Source organism: Plecotus auritus (genome assembly GCF_963455305.1).
Source record: "Plecotus auritus genome assembly, chromosome: 2".
Lineage (NCBI taxonomy): Eukaryota > Metazoa > Chordata > Mammalia > Chiroptera > Vespertilionidae > Plecotus > Plecotus auritus.
This window is the reverse complement of record NC_137771.1, coordinates 87,610,480-87,627,688: the sequence shown is the minus strand read 5'-3', so window position 1 is coordinate 87,627,688 and position 17,209 is coordinate 87,610,480.

The following is a 17,209-nucleotide window of genomic DNA, read 5'->3' as shown; positions in this document are numbered from 1 at the left end:
GATTCAATGCAATCCCCATAAAGTACCAATGGCATATTTCACAGACTTAGAACGAACTCTCCAAAAATTCATCTGGAATAAAAAAAGACCCCGAATAGCTATAGCAATCCTGAGAAATAAGAACAAAGTAGGTGGTATCTCAATACCAGATATCAAGCTGTATTACAAAGCCACTGTTCTCAAAACTGCCTGGTAATGGCACAAGAACAGACATATAGATCAATGCAATAGAATAGAGAACCCAGACAATGCCCAATTAATATTCGACAAAGGAGGCATGAACATAAAATGGAGTCAAGACAGTCTCTTCAATAAATGGTGTTGGGAAAATTGGACAGATACATGCAAAAAAATGAAACTAGACCACTAACTTACACCATACACAAAAATAAACTCAAAATGGATAAAGGACTTAAACATAAGATGGGAAACCATAAAAATACTAGAGGAATCCACAGGCAGCAAAATCTCAGACATATGCTGAAGGAACTTCTTCACTGATACTGCTCCTAGGGCAATGGAAACTAAAGAGAAAATAAACAAATGGGACTACATCAAAATAAAAAGCTTTTGCACAGCAAAAGAAACCATTAACAAAACAACAAGAAAGACCACTACATCGGAGAACAGATTTGCCAATGTTATCAGTGATAAGGGTTTAATCTCCAACATTTACAGGGAACTCATGCAGCTTAACAAAAAGAAGATAAACAATCCAATAAAGAAATGGGCAATGGACCTAAGTAGACACTTTTCAAAAGAAGGCAGAAGGAAGGCCAAGAGACATATGAAAACCTGCTCAAAGTCACTAATCACCTGAGAGATGCAAATCAAAACGACAATGCGGTACCATCTCACACCTGTCAGAATGGCTATCATCAACAAATCAATAAATGACAAATGGCCAAAACCGGTTTGGCTCAGTGGATAGAGCGTCAGCCTGCGGACTGAAAGGTCCCAGGTTTGATTCCGGTCAAGGGCATGTACCTTGGTTGCGGGCACATCCCCAGTAGGGGGTGTGCAAGAGGCAGCTGATCGATGTTTCTCTCTCATCGATGTTTCTAGCTCTCTATCCCTCTTCCTTCCTCTCTGTAAAATATCAATAAAATATATTTAAAAAATAAATAAATAAATAAATAAATGACAAATGTTGGTGAGGATGGGGAAAAAAAGGAACACTGGTGCACTGCTGGTGGGAATGCAGATTGGGGCAGCCACTGTGGAGAACAGTATGGGGTTTCCTCAAAAAACTAAAAATGGAACTCCCATTTGACCCAGTAATCCCAATTCTAGGAATATATCCCAAGAAGCTAGAAACATCAATCAGACCATCAAACCTCGGAGGGAAGGTAGGGGAAGGTTCGGGTAAGGGGGAGAGATCAACCAAAGGACTTGTATGCATGTATATGGGCATAACCAATGGGCACAGACAACAGGCGGGTGAGGCCATGAGTGGGGGAGATGGGGGAGTAATGGGGGAAGAAGGACACATATGTAATTCCTTAATCAATAAAGAAATTAAAAAAACAAGATGAACTCACAGAAGGAGAAAGTAAAAAAAGCAATCCCATTTACCATAGCAACAAAAAAATTAAGATACCTAGGAATAAATTTAACCAAGGAGGTAAAGGACCTGTACTCAGAAAATTTCAGGTCGCTGGAAAAAAAGACAGAAGGAAACATGAACAAATGGAAGAATATACCATGTTCATGGATTGGTAGAATCAACATCATTAAAATGTCCAAAGCAATCTGTAAATTCAATGCACTCCTCATTAAAATACCAATGGCATACTTCAAAGACCTAGAACAAACACTCCAAAAATTCATCTGGAATTAAAAAAGACCCCAAATACCTGCAGCAATCCTGAGAAAGAAGAACAATGTTGGAGGGGTCACAATACCAAATATCAAGCTATACTACAAAGCCACTGTTCTCAAAACTGCCTGGTACTGGAACAAGAACAGACATATAGACCAGTGGAACAGAACAGAGAACCCAGAAATTGACCCAAGCCATTATGCTCAATTAATATTTTACAAAGGAGGCAAGAGCATACAATGGAGTTAAGACAGTCTCTTTAATAAATGGTGTTGGGAAAATTGGACAGATACATGCAAAAAAATGAAACTAGATCACCTACTTACACCATACACAAAAATAAACTCAAAATGGATCAAGGACTTAAACATAAGATGGGAAACCGTAAAAATCTTAGAAGAAGCCATAGGCACCAGAATAGCAGACATTTGTCGCAGCAATATCTTTACTGACACAGCTCCTAGGGCAATGGAAACTAAAGAGAAAATAAACAAGTGGGACTGCATCAAAATGAAAAGCTTCTGCACAGCAAAAGAAACCATCAACAAACAACAAGAAAGCCCACTGCATGGGAGAACATATTTGCCAATGATGTCACCGATAAGGGTTTAATCTCCATCGTTTACAGGGGACTCATCTAACTTAACAAAATGAAGATAAACAACCCATTCAAAAAATGGGCAACGGACCTAAATAGACACTTTTCAAAAGAGGACATTCAGAAAGCCAAGAGACATATGAAAACCTGCTCCAAGTCACTAATCACCGGAGAGATGCAAATCAAAACAACAATGAGGTACCATTTCACACCTGTCAGAATGGCTATCACCAACAAATCAACAAAGGACAAGTGCTGGAGAGGGTGTGGAGAAAAAGTAACCCTCCTTCACTGCTGGTGGGAATGAAGACTGATGCAGCCACTGTGGAGAACAGTATGGTGTTTCCTCAAAAAATTAAAAATGGAACTGCCATTTGACCCAGTGATCCCACTTCTAGGAATATATCCCAAGAAAACAAAAACACTAACTTATAATTACTGTGTTTCTGCATCCTACTGAGTACCATCACAAGGGCTTTGCATATGCCTTTTCTTCTCAACTAACTGATGAGATCAGGTACTATTGTTTTCATTTTAGAAATGCAGCAATGGAGACAAATCAGAGTGAATAAATGACTTATCTTTAATTGCATACCTAGTAAAACGACAGAATTATGATTAGAACTCAAGTGATTTCAGTTGACATCACCTTGCCATGGTATTTCCTGATGACTCCTCTTGTTCAACAAAGACACTACTGAACCCATGACAATTATAGTAATTCTGCTCAATGAAAATTTCTTGAGCAACTACCATATACTATGCATATACTGGGCACTATATACATACTGGGATCTGCCTCTCTTTCCTTTGCCACCCATGGTCTAGTGATAACTCACAGAGTTGGGTTAACGGGAAACAGGGATTTTTGTGAACTCTATGAATATGGTAGCAGCACAAAAGACACATCAGGCATACTGAATGCCTACTGTGCTTCAGGCACTATGAACAATGCCAGAAATGCTATAGGCAGCAAAACAGTCCTCTTATTTCATGACTGTCCCAAATTCCTTGTTGTTCCTGCTCTTGTGGTTCTCAACCTTTCTAATGCTGTGACCCTTTAATACAGTTCCTCATGTTGTGGTGACACCCAACTATAAAATTATTTTCGTTGCTACTTCATAACTGTAATTTTGCTACTGTTATGAATCGTAATGTAAATATCTGTGTTTTCCGATGGTCTTAGGCGACCCACAGGTTGAGAACTGCTAGCAGGGTCGCCTAAGACCATCGGAAAACACAGATATTTACATTACGATTCATAACAGTTGCAAAATTACAGTTATGAAGTAGCAACGAAAATAATTTTATGTTTGGGGGTCACTACAACATGAGAAACTGTATTAAAGGGTCGTAGCATTAGAAAGGTTGAGAATCACTGGAATGTCTTAGCAAACTTCAGAATGGTCTTCAATTGTCTCAAAATCTTCAAGGGAGTACTATGAAGGACTTGTTCCCCTATAAAAATAAAAGTAGACCAATTGGCCTGGATGGGATCAGCAGAAATAAGCCAAGAGATTTCTAATAAATATGTGACTAGAGAGCTTGGATAAGCTCCAAACCCAAAAAGTCTCTGTCAGAGTCATCTAAAGAAGGCAGGGAAAGAATGTGATTTTAACTATGAAAGTGGAGCTCTATCAATAAGCCCCATCTGGGCAAAAGTGTTAGCAGAGAAGATGGTCTGACTAGAGTTTAATGCAGGATATGATAATATAAATTAGGAATTTGTTAGTGTTAATCTGATACTGCCAACTGAAGCAGAGATTCAAGTCCCTTACAGAGATATAAGCCTCTAGGAGACAAAGATGATTTTTTTTCCTGGTTCATATGAGGTCATCTTAAAATTATCTCACTCTCTTTATTTCTAATTCCATGTACATAAGAAATCTTCTGATTAATATTTTGATTTTGCTATCAGAAGCGGGGATCTGGATTCCAGATAAGTTATTAAATTGTAAGTCTTATTTATACATCTGTCATTTATAAATTTGATTAAAATAAGTTGATCTCAAAGAAGCTGAATGACCAGTTTAGGAAAGATCATAGGAGATAGTACTATCTAGCCCAGCCAGTGTAACTCAGTGGTTGAACATCAACCTATGAACCAAGAAGTCACAGTTCTATTCTCAGTCAGGGCACATGCCCAGGTTGCAGGCTCAAACCCCAGTGTGTGGTGTGCAGGAGGCAGCTGATCAATGCTTCTCTCATATCATTAATGTTTCTATCTCTCTCTCTCTTTCTCCCTTCCTCTCTGAAATCTTAAAAAAAGAGATGGGAATATCTAGACATGGTCATTTCCCAGGGTTTGGTCCTTAGATTTAAAAGAACTGCATGATAAAGAAACTAGATTTTGAAGATGAAGACCAGATAGATCCTCAAAAAGAGGATTACTACCTCAGGGACACTTTGAGAGATCATTTGGTCCCATTTCTATGGTATTTTTGTGACTTTGTAATTGCAAAAAGCCGTAAAGGAAAACTCATTGAAAGTGGTTACTAGTGAATGGTAGAGCATAGACTAAAATATACCTCCTTCTTAGCCACTTCACTGTTCTAAAGTATCACGAGGCTTCTCGCATTAAAACCTATAGGTGGAATGCAACTCCTGGACTTTATGCTATTGATTTGCATGACATCTTTTTTCTAATGACATTTTTTCTTAAATAATTGGTTTTCCACATCCTTGAATTTACAATCAGAAAATTGAATCTACCCTTATTCAGCTGAAGGCAGAGTTATTATATGTGTTGATCTGGAAAACCTCTGAATTATGTTTTTCTTGTGTCCTCCTGACCCCATTTGAAGCCTGCTATGTAAAAGCAGTGTTTATGTTAAAAACAACTGCTGCTTTGATATCTGTCTCAGGGTCCTCTCTTGGATGTTCAAAATGAATTATTTAAGTGACATTTTGGGGGATATTGACTATAAATAGAAGGGTGATCTGAAATGTCTTCCACATTTCAATGTTTAAATAAACAACTACAACATAAAAGCAAGGTTTACCACAGACTGTGGGTTCTACTTCACAGATATAATAGCTAGGCAATGACTGATGGAGCTTACCAACAATATGTTTTTTAATATTCTATTTTTAACTCTGGTAAAAAGAAACACTTAAAGTTTACCATCTTAACCATTTTTTTAAGTGTACAGTTCAGTGGTGTTAAGTATATTCACATTTTTTGTGCAAATGATCTCCAGAACTTTTTTCATCTTGCAAATCTGAAACTCTGTTTCCGTTGAACAACACCTCATTCCCCCTGCCCAGCCCCTGGCAACCTCCATTCTATTTTATGCCTCTATGAAATTGACTACTGTAGATACCTTGTGAAAGTGGAATCTTATAGCCTGTGTCTTTTTGTGACTGGCTCACAATATGCTTTTAATAGTAACACCAGTTCCTAACACAAGGTTCTCAACCGTCTATTCCTTCCATAGAAAAGCATCAGAGGACTTGATTTTCTCGTCATAACAGTTAACATGTACTCAGTGTGCTGGTTAGTGTGCGAAGAGCTTCACAGTGGGGATCTCAATTGGTCTTCACAACAGTTCCTAGAGGTGGATATTATGACTAGCTCTGTGTTTCAGATGAGGAAAGAGGATTAGAGAGGTTAGGTAACTGGCCCGATGTCTCATTGTCAAAGGATGCACAGCCTTGACCATCGGACATTGGGCATATAGGACTCGAGGCTAATTCACCAGAGCATAGAAGTCCTGGAATTCAAAAGGACCTGACCAGCAGCCTGTGGAACAGCGTCTGGTGAACAGAACAGAAACTGTGTCATTTTAAACAACCAGCAGCATAAATTAAATTAGAACTAAAGTTTATGTGTCATTGTTGGTTCTTTACAAAATAAATGAAATGCAAGCTGAGCAAATGTAGAAACCAAATGATTTTCTCTCTTTCTGAGCAGGCCGCCTGTGGGTCTCTGCACACTGGTACTCAGAGCACCATACATGGTTACTCAATGGGTCTCCATATATGCTGCTACTGAGCTAACCAAGCATTCAGGGGAAAGAAAAGAGTAAATACATGTTATAAATTCTATTTATAAAACATTTAACTTCATCAAAAGAGAAATAACCACATTGAACGCATTAGAAAATAATGAAAACATAATTTTTTCATAGTCCTCAGCATCTGGTTCTAGTCTACATGATTAATTGGAAGTTGATAAATCACGAACAAACAAACAAATATCCTGTTGAACATTTACCTTTCAAAAGTAGTCATGTGTAGTTCACCCTACAGAAACAGCATCAAAACTTTACACTGGGAGAGAGCAATGCCGCTTTCATCTTTCAGGATTCCTGTATATAAACTACACTAAACACATGAAGTTGGGCTTAAGAAACTTCAAGTGAATATTCAACAACTCAAACTAAATACAGTAAAGTGATTCCAAAATGAAATTTAGTGCTTTTGTTTCCTCAAAATAAGTTGGTTTCAAAGGGGAAATATGAACAATGGAACAAAGACAAGAAATTTTAAATAGAGGATGGTTTCTTTTAAAGAGTCAAAAATAGATGGAAAACTACCACGCCATCATTTGTTCTGATAAATAACCCTTAACCTCCTCCTGCCATGACAACAATGGAAGAAAGAAAATAATGGAAGAAAAATGGAGTTAATCAAAAGGTAAAATCAAAATAAATGATTTTCTTTCCTTCCTTGAAAACAAATAAATAAACAAACAGCAACAAATCAAAAAATGAAAGCTTAGAGAATAGACTTAACAATTTCTTAATTTAGTTTGGAATGTTTCCATTGGAATGAAGTCAGAAGTACTCACTTTGTCTACATTCTTATCTAGCTCTAGTGTGTCAGTCTTATCTATTTTTAGAATAAAAGATTCTTGAGCCTAAGGATTACTTTACATGTTACTCAATGAAATTGGTGTATAAATCTAGAAACAATTCTCTTTGCATGCAAATCTAAGGAGTTATTTACGAATTTTCACCCTCTAATATACACTGCTGAGTAATTATTGGAATGAATGTGTTTAAGGATATAGATGGTCTGAACACACTCCAATGTGAGGGGGCACCATCAGAATGGCATTGTGAGGTGCTACCTGCCAGGGAACATGGACATCTGGCCTGCCGATCAACAGCGGAAGGCTTGTTATAGCACCAAAAGGAGTCTGGCAGAACTTTACTCTGCACAGACATTAGGGAACAAGCCATTATATACACAGTTCTGTTGATCTCTGAGTTTTAAGATTTTAACCCTTGGACTTTATTAAAAGCATAACATGAAAATACTTGAATACTTAGATTATTTGGAACATCATAAACTATTTAAGGATATACAAATATTACTTAAGCTCACAAAACAATATTTTATGTTTAAAATAATGCATGAATCATTGGATACATAAAAATGGAAATTAGGCTTTTTCTTAGTGAACTTACACTTTAATGGAGAAAACATATTATCAAGTTTTTACAAAAAGTAATAGATAAAGACATATAGAAAAGTTAAAAATAATCTGGAGGTGTAAAAGAGAGACCTAGAATAACTCTCCTGGGTTTCTGCTCTAAGTTTCTCTGTAGATTATGGAGCCATTTGCAGACATGAAATGGGAATAGCCCATAAGGAACAGGGATTAAGGGGATAAGGATGAGCTCATTTGTGAGTTGCTATTGATGATGATGAAGATGGTATAGGATATAAGACCCTCAACAGTGGTATTAAAATTGACATATTAAAAGTCATTGATGTGCCGAAACCGGTTTGGCTCAGTGGATAGAGCGTCGGACCTGCGGACTGAAGGGTCTCAGGTTCGATTCCGGTCAAGGACATGTACCTTGGTTGCGGGCACATCCCCAGTGGGTGGTGTGCAGGAGACAGCTGATCGATGTTTCTCTCTCATCGATGTTTCTAACTCTCTATCCCTCTCCCTTCCTCTCTGTAAAAAATCAATAAAATATATTTTAAAAAAAAAAAAGTCATTGATGTTAGAATCCATCTTGGGCATTTGGCTTGTTGTTATAAAATGAAATTAAATCTTTCATATGCCACACACACAAATACATGCGCACAGACACAGACACACTCATATTACACATTACTCATGCCCAAAGGACATTTTATCTGTACTTCAGTGCAGGTGGCTGGTTGTCCCCCTTGAGTACAAAGCAGCTGTTCTAACTTTCATGTCCTCATCAAGGGCTGTCATCTCTTCTGCGGTCACGGTGCCACCTATATACTGCTCCTCCGACCACATTTAACTTTCTGCCAGAGCTAAAGTAACCACTTCTCTCTTCAGCTCTCTATTGAGTTATTTTCTTTCTTGACCTATTTCTTGCGAAGGCTTTAATGTTTCTTGGCCTGCAAGCTAACACACAAATTAATACAAATGGACCTTTTCTCAATGTCACCATCAACCACAGTGCTACAAAAGACCTCTCCCAGCAACAGGGCTGTCACCTTTCCTCAGTGAGTTGTGAGCGCTCAGCCATTCCCTTCTTCCCTCCAGAGAGGTGGGCTGCAGGTTTTGTCCTGGCCATTCCAAATTTCAATCACTTAAGAAATCTGAAGTTTTCAAGTGCTTCCATTTCTGAAAAGTATAGTTTTATTATATGTCATTTCTGAGTTTGATGTTTTTACTAAAGACAAGCCTGTTTAAGTATAAAAATTATCTTTACCTTAATTTCTGCTGGGAATAACTTAAAATGATGCCATAATAAATCTGAAAAATAGTAAGTAGATACTACACTAATTTCATATTTTGAAAGGCCTTGTATGTCATATTCAGAAGGCTGAACTATGTTCTGAAGGCAAAGAAAAGCCCTAGAAGGTTTTGGGTAGAGAATGGCAGAGCCTTGCTTTTGACTTGCCACTTCTCCCCCAAGATAAAAGAAGCCAGAATTCTCAGAAGGAAGCACTATGCTCTGTCTCCATTGTTTCTATCTAAGTGGCTTCAGGGTCCTTTAGTTTCTGTAGGAATCAACTGGGTAACAACTCCAGACACAGTGAGTCTAGCTCTAGCTCCACATTGCTTGTTTTTCATTTCACCCACACCAGAACATTCCCTGAGTGTGCTATGGTCATCCACTTTTTTTGTGTTTTCCCTATTTTTCCATTTCCCATATGTGACATGTGACATTTTATTATTTTACCACTCAATTCAAGAATTGCTTGTTGGAAAGCATTCTCATTTCCTTCATCTGAGTCATCATACCATTGATTAGATATCTCCATTATAGTTCCTATCTTACAGTATTGTGGTTCTTATATGTGATCATTACACGAACAGGGAGATCTGTTCTATGCATCCACAGAAACTAATCCAAGGACCCTGGCACTTCTTAGACTCCATAAGCATTTATGGAATGGGTTGGAATTAATTGAATTAAATAAGGATAACTTGGTTGGCATTCTTTTTCTTCAAACATGTCAACACTCTGTAGGGTAAAGTGATATTGTCAGCAGCATCAGACCAGTGATGGTGGAAAATGAAATACCAGAGAAGCCTACTCTAACTCCCTACGTTTCAACATTTGTACCCCCCACAATTCCAAATGATATATAGTAAAAAGTAAACCAAGGGAAGGGTCAATGATTGATACAAAGTAAATATCTAAAGAAGGAATAACTTTAATATTAATGAAAGGAAAAAGTAAAGAATTATCTGCATGCTTCCATTTATCCCAGATTAGGACCTATCTTTTTTCAAAATTTGCTCGTTAGTGTTTGTATGAGGTTTTTTGCTCATATGTTTCACAGAATAATTCTTAGTTAGACCTGTCCCTCCCTCTGCTGTCAGACACACCTCTCTTGGCCACACCTGCACAGCACAGTGATTAGTTTGGTTGGCACACACCTGTTCCTCTTCCTTTCATGCTGTCTCTGGTGCTGTTTTTGTGCATGTTCCTGTAGTGCACTTTCTGTCACTCACTATCACTTTGTCAATTTCCTCTTCTCTTTTCTTGTATTGTTTTCTATATGATAATTGGCTTTCTTTATTTCAGATTGGCTAGTTGGAACAGCATTTTCTGTACATCATTTTTGAATAATGAGTTAAAACATCATTATACAGGATTTATTAATTACTTTATATACGTTGCTTAAGAAATAATGCCCTCACATGAAAAGGTAAATACTAGTTTGTGAGGTGACAATGTGTTAACTTAATGGGGAAATCCTTCCACAATATATACATATATTAAATCATTACATTGCACATTTTAAATACCCTACAATTTTACTGCAGTAAAGCTGATGGGAGGAATAACACAAATTAGTAATTAGTAAATCAATCTCTCAATTAATTCTAAAGTTTAAAGGTATCATACCTTAGCACCTCTATATTTTTTCAATAAATAGTTGTAAATGATTATAATCCATTGTGGTACCAGAATTTCTTTTTAAAATCTCATATTTGTCATTAGTTTAGGTAAATAAATAGACTAGATAGATAAATAGATAGATAGATATTTATATAGATATGATCAAATGATCAAACTGGAGAACAAGTATGATGCGTTGAAAAACCTACATGAAGTAGTTATCTTCTGAATTATCTATATTCAATAATATCTTATGATATCAATTATTTGTTGTGTATGTGATAAAAATTTTCCCCATTTGAAATCTGCCTTATAACTATTAATAACATACTTGTGTTACAGTTGTTTATAACACTATGTCATTTAACTGATGACTTTTATTCTTCACTGGCTTGCATTTTTGTCTTAGAGAAGGATTTACCATGAAGCTTTGCATTCCAAACACTTCAGTTGCACATTGGCCATTTTTAGAGCTCTGGTAAGGGGTCTAATAATATGTTAACATGGTCATAGAATTTTTTTAATTTCTTTATTAATTAAGGTATTACATATGTGTCCTTATTCCCCCATTACCCCCCACCTCCCATTCATGCCCCCACCCCCCTGTTGTCTGTGTCCATTGATTAGGCTTATATGCATGCATATAAGTCCTTTGGTTGATCTCTCCCCCTTACCCCCACCGTCCCCTACCTTCCCTGAGGTTTGACGTTCTGATTGATGTTTCTCTGTCTCTGGATCTACTTTCGTTCATCAGTTTATGTTGTTCATTATATTCCACAAATGAGTGAGATCATGTGGTATTTATCTTTCTCTTCCTGGCTTATTTCACTTAGCATAATGCTCTCCATCTCCATCCACGTTGTTGCAAATGGTAAGAACTCCTTCTTTTATACCGCAGCATAGTATTCCATTGTGTAGATGTGCCACAGTTTTTTAATCCACTCATCTGCTGATGAACACTTAGGCTGTTTCCAAATCTTAGCTATGGTGAATTGTGCTGCTATGAACATAGGGGTGCATATATCCTTTCTGATTTGTGTTTCTAGTTTCTTGGGATATATTCCTAGAAGTGGGATCACTGGGTCAAATGGGAGTTCCATTTTTAGTTTTTTGAGGAAACTCCATACTGTTCTCCACAGTGGATGCACCAGTTTGCATTCCCACCAGCAGTACACGAGGGTTCCTTTTTCTCTGCATCCTCGCCAACATTTGTCATTTGTTGACTTGTTGATGATAGCCATTCTGACAGGTGTGAGATGGTACCTCATTGTTGTTTTGATTTGCATCTCTCAGATAATTAGTGACTTTGAGCAGGTATTCATATGTCTCTTGGCCTTTCTTCTGTCTTCTTTCGAAAAGTGTCTATTTAGATCAGTTGCCCATTTTTTGATGGGTTGTTTATCTTCTTTTTGTTAAGCTGCATGAGTTCCCTGTAAATGTTGGAGATTAAACCCTTATCGTTGATATCATTGGCAAATATGTTCTCCCATGCAGTGGGCTTTCTTGTTGTTTTATTGATGGTTTCCTTTGCTGTGCAAAAGCTTTTTATTTTGATGTCTTATTTGTTTATTTTCTCTTTAGTTTCCATTGCCCTAGGAGCAGTATCAGTGAAGAAATTGCTTTGGCATAGGTCAGAGATTTTTCTGCCTGTGGATTCCTCTAGCATTTTTATGGTTTCCCATCGTATGTTTAAGTCCTTGATCCATTTTGAGTTTATTTTTGTGTATGGTGTAAGTTGGTGGTCTAGTTTCATTTTTTTGCATGTATCTGTCCAATTTTCCCAACACCATTTATTGAAGAGACTGTCTTGACTCCATTGTATGTTCATGCCTCCTTTGTCAAATATTAATTGAGCATAGTGATTTGGGTCGATTTCTGGGTTCTCTGTTCTGTTCCATTGGTCTATATGTCTGTTCTTGTTCCAGTAACAGGCAGTTTTGAGAACAGTGGCTTTTTTGAAAATGAGAACTACTTATCACATTCAGTCTCTTTTCACTTTCACTTTCTGTTACACTAAACTTCATGTCAAATGGCATCAGAAAGAGTGCAAGCATTTGAGCAATCTAAGGAAAGCTGAGTTGAGGATACAATGACTGTAGTGGGATGTGTTTATGTGGTTTGCTCTCATTTCTGAGTATGGTATACTTATTGCTACTGTGTCTCTGTAGAAATGCTTTCAGGAATAGGTATAATATGTTTTAAATGTACAGAGCCAGGAGGAAGCTGTGAAAAATCCTTCCATTTTAAAAGATAAGCACATTGGTTCTCAGCAATGCCCAGACATAACAGATATTTTCTCTTGATAATATGTATAAATAATTAATGCAGTGTATGTATTTTTTTACATGTTCAGACAATAAAATTACTTGTTATGCTTTTCTGTATTATAGCAATAAAATTATTGTGACATTATAAAGCAAATTATACTTTTTAAAAACTCAGTTAACATTAAAAACATAATTCATTAAACGAAGCAAACATATATATATATTTTAAATATATATATAAGAGAAAATTTATATAAAAGAAGCAAACAAATTTCAAATAGAAGTAGTGACTAAGCCCTGGCTAGTATGGATCAATTAGTTGGATTGTCATTTTGTGCACTGGAAGGTCACAGGTTCAATTCCTAGTCAGGACACATACCTAGATTTCAGGTTCAGCTCCCAGTCAAGGATTGTATAGGAGGCAACCAATAGATGTATTTCTCTCACATTAATGTTTCTCTCTATATCTCTTTCTCTCTCTCTCCCTTCTTCTCTCTCTAAAGTCAATAAAAAATTAAAATTAAAAAAAGAAGTAGTGCCAAGCTTGTGTGGCTCAGTGGTTGAGCATCAACACATGAACCAAGAGGTCACCAGTTTGATTCTTGGTCAGGGCACATGCCTGGGTTGTGGGCTCCATCCCCAGTAAGGGTTGTGCAGGAGGCAGCCAATCTATTGCCCATTCTCTCATCATTGATGTTTCTATCTCTTCTTCTCCCTTCCTCTCTCTCTACAAATCAATAAAAACATATTAAAAAAAAAAAAAAAGAAGTAGTGACTAAGCCCCAAGACTGTTTGATTTTCCAGTTAAGGAAAAAAAAGTGAATAATAGTAACAATTTGGAAAAAGATTCATCTTTTTTGCTGATTTGTCAGGAAATACTAACATCAGGAAGAAAACATGTTACAACACTGCAATGCCATCAAGGACAATTAGTTAAATGAGTGTAACCAAATCAAGAAATCAAGAAGTGTATTTAGATTAGACCCTATGGAAGAAAATTGTCTGTCTTTCAATTTATATAGGGAAAAAATTGTTAGAAGTTTCTATATTCAACAACAATATTAAAATTTACATGATATTATCCATATGAGTTGTGAAGCTGTAAGAAACTTTTCTAATTGATCAATTTAAAGAAAGTGATTTTATCAACCATGGTAGGAAAAACTAGATTATCTTTTTATTCCTTAGAAAATAATATTTTAAAAATCACTGGCATATTAAGAGGTAACAGAGCCCAAGAAAATGTAGGGGGAAAGTGTTACAGAGTGTGTCATTTAATAAAAATCTTGTGTTTTTTTCATCTTGTGATTTTTATATTTATCAGCTTTGTTTTCTCATTCTAAACAGATGTTCACTTTATTTCTAATTCTTCATTCATATTTTACATTAATATGTGTAATGAAAACTCTCCAATTAATTAAGGTTGAGCCCCACAAAACTTGGATACAACCTCTGTATTGTGCTTAGAGAACTCTTGTTAACTATAAAGATGATTTATTTTCTATATTCATAATATTTAATAGGTCTGGAATGTATTTTCAATTAGGTATGGAGTGGAAAATTTGCCTTTTTTCTTCAAAATTGTTAGTCAATTGTTTTGACACCATTTTAAAATTATATATCTGTATATCTCTACATCTATGTCTACATATATCTATATCTATATTTTCTATTGCAACAAAGGTCACTTTAGCACATGTTAAATTCTTGAGTATGCTTGAAATCCTAGGATTTTTATTCTGCTCATTGTTTTATCTATTCCAGTTCCACTGTTTTAATTATTATTTTTTATAATATATTTTAAAAATACAGAAAAATCTCAAGTCTTTCTTAGTTTTCAGAATTTTATTATTTATTGTAGCTTTTCTACTTGAACTTTTAATTTTTTTAATCTTTATTGTTGACAGTATTACAGATGTCCCCCTTTTTCTCCACATTGTCCCCCGACCAGTCCCCCCTGCCCCACCCAGGTTTTTACCACTCATTGTCTCTGTTCATAGATAATGCATATCTATATATATAAAACACTAATATGCAAATAGGCCGAATGGCAGAACAACCAAACAACCAGTCTCTATGACATGCACTGACCACCAAGGGGTGTGCATGGAACATGGCAGGCATCAGCTGTGGTGGGATGGTGGAGCAGGTGAGCGGGGGTGCCAGACCAAGGCGGGGTGCCAGTTGCTGTCATCGGGGCAAACCTCTGGTGGTCAGGGAGTATGAGCAGCAGCTGCTGGCCCTGATCGCCCCTCAGGGATTCTCCACCTCCCTCTGCTCCTGAGGGGCGATCAGGGCAGCAGCTGCTGTTCGCACCCACTGACGGCACCGGCCTCAATTGTTCCGCACAGTCAGCGAGTACGAGCAGAGCTGGCGCCATCAGGGTGTGGGAGTGGGGCTGCCAGCAGACAGGGGCCTGAGGGATGTGGTGGGAGGGGCCAGGCAGGGGCACAGAGGATGGGCCAAGACCTGCCCCTGTGCCCACCACAGCCTCACGGCCCACAGTTTTGTTCAAGTTGCACAAATTTGTGCACTGGGCTCCTAGTATGCATGTAAGATCTTTGGTTAATCTATTCCTGCAAGCTCTCCCCTATTCCCTCTGAGATTCGTCAGTCTGTTCCATGTTTCCATGCCTTTGATTCTATTTTAATCATCAATTTATTTTATTAGATTTCTTGTTTATTTATTTTTTAGATTCAATTGTTGATAGATATATATATTGCCATTTTATTGTTCATATTTCTTTTCTTCTTCTTCTTCTTCTTCTTCTTCTTCTTCTTCTTCTTCTTCTTCTTCAAGAATACCCTTCAACATTTCATATAATACTGGATTGGTGGTGATGGACTCCTTTGGTTTTTTCTCTTTTCCTTGTCTGTGAAGCTCTTCATCTGACCTTCAATTCCAAATGATAGCTTTGCTGGGTAAAGTAATCTTGGTTGTAGTTCTTTGCTATCCATCACTTTAAATATTTCTTGCCACTCCCTTCAGGCCTGCAAACTTTCTGTTGAGAAATCAGCTGACAATCATATGGGTGCTCCCTGGGAGTTATTAACAGCTTTTCTCTTGCTGCTTCTCTCTTTGTCTTTAACCTTTGGCATTTTAATTATTATGTGTCTTGGTTTGGTCCTCTTTGAGTTCCTCTTGTTTGGAACTCTTTGCACTTCTTAGACTTGTAAGTCTCTTTCTTTCACCATTTAGGGGAAGTTTTCTGTCATTATTTCTTCAAATAGATTTTCACTATCTTGCTCTCTTTTCCCCTTCTGGCACCCCTATAATGCTAATGTTGGTATGCTTGAAGTTGTCCCAGAGGCTCCTTACATTATCTTCATATTTTTGGATTATTTTTTCTTTTCGCTCTTCTGGTTGTGTGTTTCTTGCTTCCTCATATTTCAATTCATTGGTTTGACTCTCAGAATCCTCTGCTTTACTGTTGAATCCCTGTAAACTATTCTTAATTTCAGTTAGTATATACTTACTTTCTGACTGGTCCTTTTTCATGTCTTTGACATTCTCACTAAGGTCCTTGAAAATCTCATGAAGCTCCTTGAGTAACCTTATAACCATGGTTTTGAACTCTGTATCCAGTAGTTTGCTTGATTCCATTTCTTTCATTTTTGATATGTTTCTTTGTCTCCGCATATGAGCTGCTTCCCTGTGTTTGTTTCTAAGTATTAGCTAGAGCTGCTGTGTCTCCTGGAATTGGTGGAGTGGCCTTGTGTAGTAGGTGTCCTATAGGACCCAGTGGCTCAGCCTCTCCAGTAACCTGAACTGGGCACTCTAGGAGTGCCCCTCTGTGGGCTGTGTGCACAGTCTTGTAGTTGAGCTTTGACTGCTGTTGGCATCACTAGGAGGAGTTGATGTGTAGGCCAATTGGCTGTGAGGACCAGCTGTAACTACAGTGGAAGAGCTGCTATGCAGGAGACACCCCTGTTTCAGTGGGGCTTTGGTGCTCACTTAGTCTGCCCCTTGAGTGTGTCATTTGTGAATGCGTAGAGTTGTAATCTGGTATGGTCTGAAGCTGCCCACTGGGTGCACTAGCTCTGGGGTCTCCTGGGAGGTACAAAGTCAGCCACTGCCTGGGGCCACCCTGCAAGAGCTACAGAGAGATCTGTAAATTGCTGCTATTGGGCTTAGAAGTGCCCAGGAAAGGCCCAGCTGTAAAGCAAGACAGGTTGGTGCTAGTGCTCAGGGTCTCAGGCCTCTTATTGATAAGTTTGGGGCATGCTGA